Raw genomic sequence first — 14,301 nt, 5'->3', positions numbered from 1 at the left:
TAAATAATGCAGTTTCTGTTATTCTGTGATAGAAGGGTTGAGGTATTTTAAAAACAGGAATACACTCTTTTTTAAAACTTTATTTTAATGCTTCACATTGTTGAATAATTTACGATAGCAATGTTGACATTTTATCTTTATAATTCAGGAAAATGTACTTGCTTGATAGTTTACTTAATGCTTCCTTAATCATCAATGGCCTCAGAGCTCTCCACTTGTTCCCTATCTGAAACACCAGCCAGCTTTTGCGAAGATACAGCACTACATGCTTTGCCAAGATCACGTTATCTCTGTAAACACAGATTGTCAGAAAAAAATAGCAGCCAAAAAACCCAGGGCTCTGAAAGTAAACAAAGGTTCATCATAAAATGTACCATTAGGGACTTTCTGCAAAACTCTAATGAAGATGACACGGAAAAGGAAAAGTTTAGTTAAGACAACCATATTTTCACAATGTAACACTTCATCTGTTCTGTGTCCTCTTGTACATTTATATAAAAAAAAAAAAAAGACACAGGTTCTTCCTTCACTACTGGTAAACAGTCAAATTATCATCATATGTGTTCAGTACTTACAGAACTCTGTTTTGAGTATGATTATGCAATTAAATTGCCTGTTTTATTTTTAAAGAGAAAGAAAATATTCCCAATTAAGATATACTTAAAGAGAGCTCCTTATACTCATATTGCATATTCCCCCAAGTTCTGAAGTAAGAGTGACACAAAATGTTTTTTCATGATTCTTGAGATTATAACCTCAAAAAGCGTAAGGAAATTGCAGAAAGCAAGAGCATAAGAACTGTGCCCCAATAGATAAAAAACTCCAGCAGACTATCTGACATGATTCAAGAAAAGAAAAACATAATGGAAAAGCACATAATGATTTAAATAGGAGATACAATGATTGTAAATACTTCTTTGAACTACAACATTTCTTCTCTCTCAAACAAGAATATCAAACTACTGGAACAAACAGTCAAGAAAGCAGTAGATTCTCTGTTTCTCAATTTTAAAACATCAAGAGTAGATGTTTTGTTACAAAATAGGCTCTAGATAAACCAGTGTTACTGAACTTGGTAGAAGAGGAAAGCCAGAATGTAACTGGTCCACAATATATAGAAGATCAGATAAAAAGATAGAGAGTTCTTTTCTGTATTTCAAAATGTGCTGCTATAGATTGTGCTTTTATCAGTTCCTTTATGAGAAGGCGTTATAAAATAAAGATGAGACGTTTATAGCAGTATTTTTAAACTTATAAGTTGTTTATAAAAAGTTAATTACAAAATTCCAACTGAGCAATTATCCAACTATTCTTAAAAGTCTATCTTATGACAGAAAACTAGACAAAACTTAAAACACTCAGGTCTCTCAGCACATAAATCAAATTACAACACAGGCTTTGCCTCTGAGCCCTGAAGTGTAGGGCTTTCTTCTACTTTTCAACCTCAGATGAGTTTCCACTGCTCCAAAGAAAGTTCTGCGGATGTACCTACTCAGTAATGCAAACCAAGACACATCAGTTCTTCCTGCTAGACCTCACTCCAAGTCAGAAATCATACTGTTTTATCGTTACTGCCTGAAAGTGGTGTTTTCACACTCACTTTTGGATGGAAAATTCAAATCTATCTAAGGTGATCTGTTCAAAATTTTGGATACTCTAAATAACAGAACAAGATAGGCTTTTTTCTAGATCAATCTCAAACTCAAAAACCACTTCAGTTTTCTCCAGACCTTTTCAACATATTATACATACTTATTTTCAGCTTCACCTCAGCTCTGGCAAACTAAGAATTTCAGGCCTCTTCGTCAGGGTTTGGAAGAAGCTGCTGCAAAGGAGTTGTCTTTCATGGACTTCAAGAACCACTTCCCAAGGGAAAACAGAACAAGATAACTATTCCACACAACACACAACTAACAAAGAGATGACAAAACAAGCTAGGACTGTTACACAATGAAAGATCCACCTAGCTCCTCAAAAAAGACCTGTTAAAGATACTGCAGACTATTTATCAATTTTTATTTCATTGAATACAATTACTTTTAATCAGATAAACTGGAGATAAGTCTGGAATACAAGTGAAAAAGAGTGTATTACAATCAAGTTTTTTTGTAACCTGCAAATTACACTGAATAATACATGTCTCCAGCCAAATCAGTCACTCTACGAAGTTTTTGCGCATACATTTTCAGGTATAAGATAAATTGCTGAGAACCATTGAAATCAACTATAAGTTTAAAACTGACCATGGCCTCTCCTCTCTTTATGCATGCTTTAAGCTCCTGAAGATACACCCTAACAAACCATAAATTACTCTAAATATTTTTAGTTATTCGATATGTTAAATGTGTATTCCAATTAGCAAATTAAATCCAATTAAAATTCCTAACCAGGATTTTAAAATGGACCACTTCTGACCAGGCATTCCAGTATCTATAAATGGATATCACTCTACCCTCTCCTGCCCTTAAGCACTTGCCACATCTGCACACTTACCAGTAAAAAATCCCTTTCTTTTTTTTTTTTTTTTTTCCTTAGTTAGTACATAGTAAGGACTTTGATTGCTAGTACGTGCAAGAAACAGTCCACCCATACCCAGATCCAAACTAAACACCACAATATTAGTCTGCCAATTCATCAATTAATGACTGAATTGAGCTTCATTTTGTTAAAGCAAATAAGGTCACTGTGTAATTACATCCCTCTGGCACACAGACAAAAAGAAAATGTAAAAAACCCCACCCAAATAACAGCAGAGGCGAGACCATGACCTTCATTTTTTAGATCACTGATAGCATTCTTTGGTACAAAATTTATTTAAACACAAAACCCCACAATGCAGCTTCGCCATAGAAGACAGAGCATGCTTCTGTCAGTTACAAACTTAGCCTCAGTGCCATCAGATTACTTCCAATGTTCTAGGCAATTTTTATATATCTGCAACTCTGTAACTATGCACAGTAATCTTCATATTTTCAGTTTGCATTGTACTTCAATACTAGGGTGCTTTACATAAAACATTGTCACTTATGTCTGGAAAATAAGAGAAGTAAAATGGTCTAAACTATTTGCCTAAGTTCACATGGTCAGTCACTGGTAGATCAGATATAAACATAATTCTTTGTTTCACAAATTAATTAATAGAACAAATTTAATGGTAAAGAGAGAACTACCTCATAAATCCTTTCAAAGGTAAATAGTTGAAAAATTAAGTAACACCATAAAGGAAGCACTGATGAAATCTCCAAACTGCTTAAACAGTGCAAAAGGAAATCCATTTTAAAATTCAACCCTTACCATAACTCTCCCTATATGCAGTTTCATTTTTCAGTTTTAGTGTATAGAGGCGGGGAGGGGGAGGGAGGGAAAAACCTCTCCTGAACATACAGAGTTCAATACAAAGGGCATGTGTAATTAAAAAATAAGCCATAGCAAGGCGGGGGGAGGGGGAAGTTGGGGAAAGGCATTAAGAAGGAAAGACATAGATGCAATATATTTAATACGTCTCAAAGTAATACAACACAGTGATTCTGCAAACTGTTTAGGATTATCATTCCAAATTACTCCTTAGAGTTCAGTAAAAAGAGAATTAGGTAACAGAGACTACTGTGAACATCTCTATCAAAGCCTGCGGGTGTATTGTTCACTACCCCATAGGAGACAAAAATATCCCCCTCATGCCTTCAACAGAAACAGGATTCTTAGTGGCTTTGTGGCACCGATCCAGTCTAAATGCCATTACTATGTAGACATAATGCCTCTGCATTATTCCAAGCAGTATATAAAACAAGTTCACAGAAATGAGCTCTTGTTATTCTTCTATCCCCATTCAGGACTGATGGGTTCTAAAAGAAGTGAAGTTTATCTCATTTAGCAGATGCTTCCCCTCCCACTCCCCTGAAAACTGTTCACAGACAATATCACCATTTAACATGACCTCATCAACCTACTGGCATAAGCAGCATATGTCACCATGACCACACATAAGGATAGTATAAACTGGAACATATCCTGCCTGTCACTTCAGACACACACAGTCAGAATTGCACGAAGTGGTATAGCACTTTCTTTTTGAGGGAAAAAAAAAAAAAAGCTAACGTAGTTTGATATCTCTCATAATTGATAAAGGATATTAGAGACCCCCTAAAACCAAAACAATGTAAGAAGTGGTAGAGCGTAACAGAGTTTTCCCTTGCACTCCCTTTTACCAGCCACATGCTTTTGTTGACAGCAAGACAGTGTAATGGAAGGATTGATTCATCCTCTGATGAAGGATTCCATCTCATTTGATGTAGAAACTTCCTAAACCCAAATTATTCCTCTCAGACTATGTCCCATTAAGCAATGTATGCACAGCAGCTGAGTCACACCTGAAGACTTCAGTCCATTTTATATGTTGTACACAGTCTCTGCTGGAAAGAAGAAAAAGAGTGGATAACAGGAAAAACAAGCACATCCGGGGGGCATGGGGGGGGCGGGAGAGGTGGGAGGGGTTATGTGGAGAGAATCAGGAAAGGGACAGGATGACAGATATCAGAAACTGACAGTTACAGCAGTAGGCAAGATCCTCTACAAAGATTTGAGTATCCCTTACTATACAACCTGGACGTTGCTTGAATAGTCCCTTAAGTTTGGAATGGTTTATTAAGTCAAAGCACAGATCTGTATGCCAAGTCTAAACTCAAATATCTCAAAAGACAGCTGCTTTTCCTCTTTCCCCATCACCACCAAGCTTCTCTAATAGAAATTCTCATCTCCTCTCTTGACTCCCACCCACAACTGGGTACAGAACGATGTTCAGATTTTAACTGAAATAACCTCAGTCACTTGGCATTTACCCCACCTTGTTTAAATACTAATGAAAACTGTTTAAGCCTAATTAAAGGTTAGTGGATTGTTAGGCAGGCATAACTTTAACACACGCAAGGTAAAAAAGATGATTGTGCAAATGAAAAAAAATAGCAGGTTGGAACCTGCTTGATCTTAGTAGGTACAGGAAAATACACAGTAACTACTAAACATGACCAGAAGTCTAGGCTCCATTTAATTCCTAGAAAAATCCAAAAAGAAGAGGGAAATTAAGGCATTCTGCCACAGTCAACTTCTACCAAAACATTATGTTTTGTTTTAACATTTGGAAATGTAATTGAATACAAATGAAAACTTAGGAAGAAGTTTAAACTACTGAGAAGAAAATGCCTTCTCACAATCATTACTTGATGGGAAGCAGTGACAGACACAAGAGGGATGAGATAGTCAATGATGGGAAGGGAGTGAAGGTCAAGTAAAAGCAGAAGTTGCAGTTCAAGTGGAAGATGGAGACAGCAGACTGAATCATATGTGGGACATAAATCAAGAAAACTAGGAAAAGGGTAGATATTTGTTCTACTTTTTTATCCCGCACTTCTAAATTTTTCTTCAGTAAGGAAGAGTATGTAGGATGTTGGAGAATGGCTCAGAGACAAGGGTCCTGAGCCCACCGAGCAATTGTATGATCAGAGCCTGCTCTAGCTGCTGATGCTGAGCCTCACTAGGGTTTGCCTGCAGCTGCTCGCAGCTGCTGATACAGGAGGAATGTCAAGGACGCTTCAGCCCTGTGTACCGTGGTGTGTCGAAAACAGGTTAAGGGGAATTAGGAATAGTGCTCTGAGAAACCCAGTGTTATGATAACGGTGGTCTGAGAAACATTGTGTTACGGTACTGTCGTGTATCGAAAACAAGTCAAGGGGAATTAGAAATAGTGGCATGAGAAACTTAGTGTTATGAGAAGCTTGTGCTGTAAGCTAACTGCAAGTAGGTGGACCGTGCGAATACGACCCTCAGAGCTTAAGCCAATCAGCTAGTGACTAGTAGGCATAATTAGTAGAAAGATTATAAAAGGCTGTAATGAAAATCAATAAACTGAAGCACACTTTATCACTCATACTGAGTCGGCTATGTTCTTCCTCCTTGGCCTGGGTCCTCGGCTCGCCCAGCCCGGCAGTAGGACTCTTCCATTTACCTCTCATCTCTGGCAGATACAGTCTCTCCCAATCAGGTCTCAAATTCACCCAAGTAAACTCCCCACTAAGGACTCTCCTTTCCCAGTTCCCTTAAGGTTCTGCGAGTCTGCCCAGGATCCCCAGGCTTTCAAAGCAGATGCTGCAGAGCATATGGTACAGATCACATTCCATACAAATCCATTAGTTTTCCATTCCTGTTGTGTCCAAATCATAGCTACATTTAAGCAAAAATAAGAAGCTGGAATAGCTGTTTTTAAAAAGATACTGAGGGTGGTTGGGTGGGGGTTTTCCCCTCTCTCCCTTTTGGAGGGAAGGAGAAATTTTAATCCTTATCACATATTTCTTTGGTTCTTTCATCTCTCTCCAAGGAACATTTACTTATTCCCTCACAGTGATGGAAAAAGTTGATGGAGTAGGATCCCATCACAATGACAAGCCTGGAGTGGGTGGTGATTAATCCTTTAAGCCAAGGACTTCAATCAGTTCTTCTTTAAACATGGGGAGTAAATGGGAGACACCTCAAACGCACCTAATGCCTTTAAGCATTAAAATTACAAGTGCCACTGTCCCATTTCTGACATTTGCAGACCTTTTTCTTATGAAGGTAGAATAAATGAAACCTATAAAATCACATTTTAAACAGACTGAAAATAGGAGTTGTGAGAAAATATCTTTACAGGGAAAAAAAGATCAGAGGTGACTAGTGGGAGGAAAAAAAAAAAAAAAAGGCTTAAGAAGTCTTACAGTAGAGCACTTGAGCAAGACCAAGTTAACACAGATGTCCAAATCATCTTTTGAACCTTCTCGCTGTTGTGTAACATGTAAAAATACCAGTAACAGTGACCATTATTCCTCAATAAATTGAGACAGCATAGCATAAGGGGACATGCTATGCACATTCCCACTGACAGAACAAAGAATGTTTAGAGTCTCAACTATTGACAAATGTTACCTGTTGCAGAGCCAACTAGTCCTACTGAAAGAAGCCAGAACAGTTAACACTTAACATGCTCTTCCAGAAGAACAAAGCACCTCTAATCCCCGTGGTTCCAGCTAGATACTCTGTGATCTGCCAGTCTCAAGCAGAATGGAGAGATAAGGAAATAGCTGTGTTATTTTCTTATCACCTGGAACATACAATGAGCCAAACTACAAGTTATTATAAGCATCTGTCTGTCTCCCAAGTGCACGCAATATAGAACTGAAGAAATGGTTCTGCACAGTCCACCAGCTCACATGTGTGGATTTCATAGCTGTTCAAATTTTTCTTGGGCAGTCTATGCAAATACCTACTCAGATAAGTCATGTTAACTTCTTCCTGGACACAAGAAATTACCTAGTTTTCCACAGAGCTTTTAAAACACCCAGCCTAAATATGAACAAGCTTCAGCAAGCTGTGTCAACTATTCCAGTGATTCTACATAAATCTTTGAAAAGGTGTATCAAATCCATCAATGTCAGTCAATTCCTTCTCTAGCTAAACTGACATGCAACCAGTACTATGAGTTTCAGTGCTTTGCTCACCGGTGGTCTTGATAGACAATGAGCTCCCAGGCAGGTTTTGAAGCAGATTGTCATTTCCTGATTTCTTGCTACACCACCAACACATCTTGTTTTTGTAATGAAGGCTTTGCAACCACGCAGAAGTTGAAAAGGTCCAAACACAGACCGAAGAGGAAAAAACCTGGATGTTCAGAAGCACTAAAAGCAACAGCAACACAATTAGCTGAGTCTCACCTGCTGATGCTATGTGGGATTGTTTTTGGAGGACAATGGCCACGTCAAACAAGAGCAAGACTTTTGCTACATCGCAAAAGGGACGCAAAAAGAAGAACTGAGAGTGCTGTGCAGCTGCTGAATGATGCCAACATCTTGACCTTCGTTGGCCAGAAGCCTTGAAAGTAGCAAACAGGAATGTAGAAAAACAAGATAAGGATGCTGAGCTTTGCCTGAAGAAAACATGCCAGGCCACGGATGATGGAAAACATCTGGTCGTTTCTTAAGCAGTGGAAAGTTTTCTACCTTGAGCTAAAAGTGTATAGAACATTGTGTTTGTGCTTGTAAGATTTAATTAACCAATAGGCTTTAGGATAGCAGTAACTAACTTGTAGCCAATGAATTGTCTGGTGTATTATGGACAGGGGGGTAATAAGCAATCAAATGTTAGTCTTAGGAGTGCGAGCTGTGTGTGAAGAATGCATGTAACCAATCAAGCCTTTTGTTATGTGTGATCAGTTGCTAGGAAGATTTATAAACGCATCTGTGTTGGCAATAAACGTATTTCGATTTCTGACTCTTAGAGAGTTGCCAGAGTCTGTGATTCTCCTCAATGCTAAGTTAACATTGGTCTTTTTACTGCCCAATTCCTCAGCCACCCTAATCTTTTAGGTTTGGCTGGGGTTGTATGATATTCAACACACAGCAAACTCTGCCACAATGGGTGGTGTATGTTTTATCTATTCACTGAAGCAGCTGTCAAAGTTAAATGCACTTGTGGTACATCGCCTTCTCTCAGCTGCTTTACATACCATTATCATAACATATATGATGGAATTACGGAAGATTATAGATAGGTACATGCCTTTTGATTAGTTATTTTTTTCAGCCTTTGGCAAGAATTGAAAGTAAAGATAACTGCTCTTTTACTTCAAGCACCTGCCTAAATTGCAAGACTAGTGTGAGGTTAATTAGTAGTATGCAGTTTTTACGATCAATAAACTATCAGTGTTACAATCAGTACATATCACAGAAGAAGACAGTTCATCACAAATTATTTTGTGATTATTAACAGTTTCCCTAGATTGCCAATGTGATGAGCCTGAAAAATTTAATTTCCCTTCCATCATCAGTATGTGATGTGAATTTCTTACTCACTACTGCCTAGATTCAACTGACTACTGTACAGGAAAAGAAACTAGCAGAGTGATGCCTACTAAGTTCCTAATTACTTATTACTACTTAATACTTCTTCGGATGTTGCTCACATGGTTGCTTGAAGCCCCATGACCACCGAGGACACACCAGACATTACAACAGCTTGCGACAAAACCTGTAACAGACTGATATTCTCTACCAGCATTTACAGTATGAAATAAATTAATTAGTGCTTATGGCCACATAATTTTCAAGCATGTAAACTTACTAAAAAAGATAACAAATATGGGCCATATTTTTTGGACAGACGCATCATCAAAAAGCTATCTTGTTGCATGCATTTTGCACTACAGCCATTGCCTAACTGCACTCCTTTCATTGTTTTTCATTGAAGACTAGAACTGTTATCTTTCTTGATTCAAAAGCTAAACTCCTAAATATTTGCTTCCTTCCAAATAAGACCCATTCTCTGGTCTTTAATGTCCCTTGGTCTTCACGGTCTGAGGTGCTACTTTTACTCCTACAATAAAGGAGTATCAGTAAATATTTCTGCAACACCTACACTCCATAATAACTAATGAACAGTGAAAGAAAGGCTCAATTTTTCATACTCACTAGTTATGAAACAGTTCTTCATCAGACTATCAATTTAATTTTTTTCAGTTATATGAAGCATTCATTACTCCTTTTCCTCCAACTGCTATATAACAACCATTCTGTCACCTGTAAATTCAACCTCTGTTTTGAAATACCTCTAGAGAATTCAGCTACAGCAACCAAAGTTCTTTTATTTCTTTAGGAACATACATTACAGCAGTTTTGGAGTGGTTCTGACAACTCAACACAAAGCTTACTCCATATACTTAGTCATCTTTTGCTTTTCTGAGCATACCACTCTAAATGCATTTTTTGCTTACTGGCAGAGATCCAGTAAGCATGTTTCAGAGTCACGCATAAGATCAAAAGGTAGAAGTCTTACCTCAGCCAGTCTCAGGGTTTAGCACATGGTGTGATTTCAAACTAGTTTTGCTTTTTAATTGTCCATGAAACAATTCTGTTAATTGTATTTAGTCTGCACATAAACTGCAACAGGAGAACATGATTTTGAGAGTTAATTCTCTCTATGTTTTTTTCAAGCCACTTGCTTGTTCTCTTGCTTAAGAACAGGCATACAGAATCAGACCAAAGGCACATCTAGCTCTTCTTCTAACAGTGGCCAAGAATGAGTGACCAGGAAAGAGCTTAGGAATAGGACAAGTCTACAACAGTACTTTCCTAGTGTAGTTTCACAGTGACCTGAGATTCACAAACAACTTAAACCAGGACGAATACGACATCATCTATGCAGTCTTTACAAACAGCACCTGAAAAACAGTAGAACAAGTCCTTGTTTGTTGATCAGGCTCTTTACAGTTCAACTACTGTAGTCCTTGTTAATATCATATTCAAGACTTCCTTGTATACCTGTATCCTCAAAATATCCCTTACCTTTGATTAAGAATGGTATTTAAACATGGGCAGGGATTGTCTTCATACATTTTATTGCCTTCCTTCTTTCCCAATTTTAGAACAGTCAGACTTCCTACATCATGGGTGTTTTGAGGTTTTTACTCGTTCTTCTTTCCCCATGTATTTTACTCTAACACCACATTACCTTGTATCTTGAATCCCTTTCCCAACAGCATCATTCCCATTTCACTGCCAAAAGCCTATAGCAGTGTTTAGGGCACTGATCAAGACAAGTGACATGTAACAAGGAAAGAGCTGTAACTGGTTGGCAGAAGAAAGATATTGGCAGCTGGTAAGTAAAGAAAAAAAACAAACAAACAAAAAAAACAGCTGGCATAGTGCACAAGGGAAGAAAGCCACAACAACTTTTCATTTTAAGTCAGAACTGAGTGAAGAGTGACTGATCACCACTATTATACATCATTGAGATACAATATATAAAATCTTTTAAAATAGGAAAAACCCCTTATTGTATTTTTGAAATAAATAACAATGCATTTTCACATTGTCAGATGATGGATTAAATTAATTTGTACTGCCTAATCACACCGTGACCACAGTAAATATCTAAATGTTCCCAATTCCAGTGTTTATGCAAAACTGTTAATACAAATGAAATTAACATTCTGTTGGGCTTATTACTGGAGAGAGAAGAGATTTTTATGCTTCTGTACAATGCCCTATGCCCTACTCTTAGTACCTATCATAATATACATCCTTCTTCTTTCTCCACAGCTTCCACCCATTTCAAGTCCTTATCCTAATATCCCCATCCCTAACCAAACAGCTCTCTTTAGCTCTCCTCATAGCCCAGAAAACTTCAACTTCTGGCTCTTACCTAGCTGTTGTTGCGTTACTGTCTTTGATCTCCCACTGAGCCAAAGGAGATATTGATTTTCAGTCAGGCAAAGGACCTCCATCAAACAACATTCTGCTCTATGATAATGCATCTCTCCCCTACAACTGATCAGCCTGAACTTCCAGTACTCATGATTCTTCTCTAACACTGTGATTTTACTGAGAAAAGGACATACTCTCCAGCATAACTAAACCCCATGCTGTTTAACTTGCACTTCAGATTCCACTCTGCTTTTTCCTGTCCTGATTTCTTCACAGTGCAAACTGCTAATTGGTCTTACCTCTGTACCCCTCTGTTTTTTTTCCTTCCACTATTTTTCCTATACTCGATGATGTCACAAATTAACATGTCTGTCTGATCCCGTCCTTTGATCTCTGTACTTCCACTAAATCCACTGCATTCAGTTTTCTGATCTTGCTTGTTCTCTCCTCCTGTTCTATTCTTTCATCTTCACAGTTAGTTTCTGTTGCCCATTCATTCCCCACCAGACTGATGCAAAAACCCCGTCTCCATGTCCCAATTATTGTTTGAAATAAACCTCTCCCATATTGCTTCTCTCACCAAGAGGCACTCTCTCTAAAACATCCATCATACCAGCAATGCATTTGCATTCAGTTTCCATCTTAAGATTCTGACACCTACATAAAAGAAGTTAAATTAAGGAAACTAAAAGGATGTTGAAGTGCTGCCTGCCAGCTTGACCATTATTGGCCCCTTGCTCTTCCTCCTCAACTGGCTATATTTGCTGTATACTGTCTTGTGTGTAGAGTCTAGGCCAATTTTTCTGTTCTGCATTTGTAAATAGCTTATGTAGCAGAGTCCTCAGCCAAGTTTAGAGCTTCTGAGAAGTTGGACAAACATAGATTATAGCTAGGAAAATACTGCACAATTAAAGCTACCTAATAGGTTCAGGGAAGTCTTGTAGGACAGATACAAGTGCTTGAGAGCAATAACTTGAGAGTTACTGTCTTCTTCTATGTAAATAGATTTGTTAAGTCTTAGGTTTGTGTGTCACAACAGATTGGTGGATGAATCACATCTAAGTCGATTCATTCTCTTAATTATTTGACTTTACAAAGATGCTTTCCTGCTAAGTGATAAATGCTAATAAAAAGATGAACTGGACATCTTTATGTGAACATTTAAGATGACTAACTATTTTTGTTCCAAATACCATGTCATTTACTTCTACAGCACTCTGACAATATTTCAGTTTCCTACCAATCATGCTCTTTTTTTTTCTTTTTCCCAATGCAGTTGAACTAGAAAAGTTTCAACTGCATGAAACATTCAGTTCTAATTTCAGAAGCACATGATGATTACTGGCCTTTTGAGACCAGTAATACAAATCTCAGCACTGCTAAGTTTCCAGAATATATGTTTTCCTTCTTACAAAGACTGAAGATAAAGAAAAATAAGAGCTAACACACTCCTATTGGGATACTTCTAATTTGCAAAGTAGATTCAACTTTTTCACCCATTTTCTTCATACGGAAGAGTTACAGCATTTGGCAAACTAAACATACAATTCAAATAAAAGTAAACTAAAATATACAAAACATGTGCAATTTAGTATGTCGAATAGGACCAATTTTGATCATCTGCCCTTATAATAATGATGACATACAGAAGGGAACAGATTCTTATAAAACATACGTTGTATTATGCTAAAAGAGAAAAACACAGTGAATATTATAGCTTTTTTAATACCTGCAAGACTCCAGGACTCTGTCACCACTATCAGATTAATTCAGTGTTCATTTCTCACCCAAAACTAGTATTAGGCTTTGTACTGAAATCATCACTGGGGTAGGTTGGTAGAAACAAAAAACTCCCAGTAACATGTTTTGTAGGAATATGCAGACAGGTGATGTTACCTGTTACATTAATATTCCAGATGGATAATCATCTGTCTTGTCCATCGTATGGCACATGCTTGGGCTGCTTAATGTTCTGGACAACCTCTGCCACATTTTCAGAGGCTTACAAGGCTGCATTTAGTTGAATTAAAATATAAAAATCACTGAAAAGATTAATTGGTATCGATGGACACTACGCATGTCTGACAGTTCTGAGAATCCCTCTGGCCTTCAAACACAAAAATCATCAGACCAGAAAATATTCCAGTTCTAGCATTAAATTAGAGATACTTCCCCTCCCCTTCAAATGACTAATCTTAAGATCCCACATTATTCCAAATTGTCATATAATTTTCTCTTTTCTCATCTTTCCTCCGTCCATCTTTTCTTGTCACTTTCTATAGTTTTTTTCCTCCCATCCTACTGACTAGGCAATCTGCTTTTCTATGACCCAAAATGGAAGAGAATCATAGTAACTTAGTTAATTTAGAAGACACAGAATCATTTTCAACCACTCAATGAGTCAAATTCCAAGTGATGAAAAAGCACATAAAAAAGCAGCATCAAAACAGCACACCTGACAGGTATTTCCAGACATGAAGAAAATACCTACCATGACCAGTCCTTGCATCATGTAAGACAGACAAGCCATTATAAAATAACAACTCCATACTAAAATAACTGGGCAAACAGGGCAAGAAAGGAAAAGAAAGGAAGCAGGCCATTTCCCTCTCAATAGAAGACACAGAACATGGCAGCAAGATTAGGCAGGACTGCAAATTCATCTGGCAAGGACAATGACTCACACTGGAACACAGTATGAGGTGAGGCAGAAATACAACTTAAGTATTCAAAGATCTTGAAAGGATTTGAAGAGGAAGGCAACTATATTCTCCAGTGATGCCTCCCAACCCTTAAAAGTATGAAAAGACAGGCATATACTAAGGAAAAAATCCTGGTTGTGCTTTTATCAAGGCACATCTGATTATACAGGTTGACCAGCAGAGAGAGCTGCATGAACTGGAAAGCCTGAATCTCAGATAGAACACTATTCAGCTTGGACTATCTGGAACAGCAGTAGGGTCAGCATTTTATTAATAATGGATAGTAATGGATAAGGTTATTAGGTATGCATATGTGGCACACAAATTGACAGACCACAAGAAAACTGAACACACACAGACATATTCATTGAATTCTT

At 37.6% G+C, this 14,301-nt stretch overlaps 1 protein-coding gene across 2 annotated transcripts in view; it reads right to left on the bottom strand.

The window, feature by feature from the left end:
- Positions 1-14,301, bottom strand: part of JAK2 (Janus kinase 2) — a 96,911-nt gene that overhangs the window by 61,991 nt on the left and 20,619 nt on the right. The gene's annotated exons all lie outside the window — the stretch shown is intronic.

Source organism: Tyto alba, unplaced genomic scaffold, assembly GCF_018691265.1.
Source record: "Tyto alba isolate M040663 unplaced genomic scaffold, T.alba_DEE_v4.0 Super-Scaffold_42, whole genome shotgun sequence".
Taxonomy (NCBI): domain Eukaryota; kingdom Metazoa; phylum Chordata; class Aves; order Strigiformes; family Tytonidae; genus Tyto; species Tyto alba.
The sequence above is the reverse complement of the archived record's forward strand: the minus strand, read 5'-3'. Positions and strand labels throughout refer to the sequence as shown.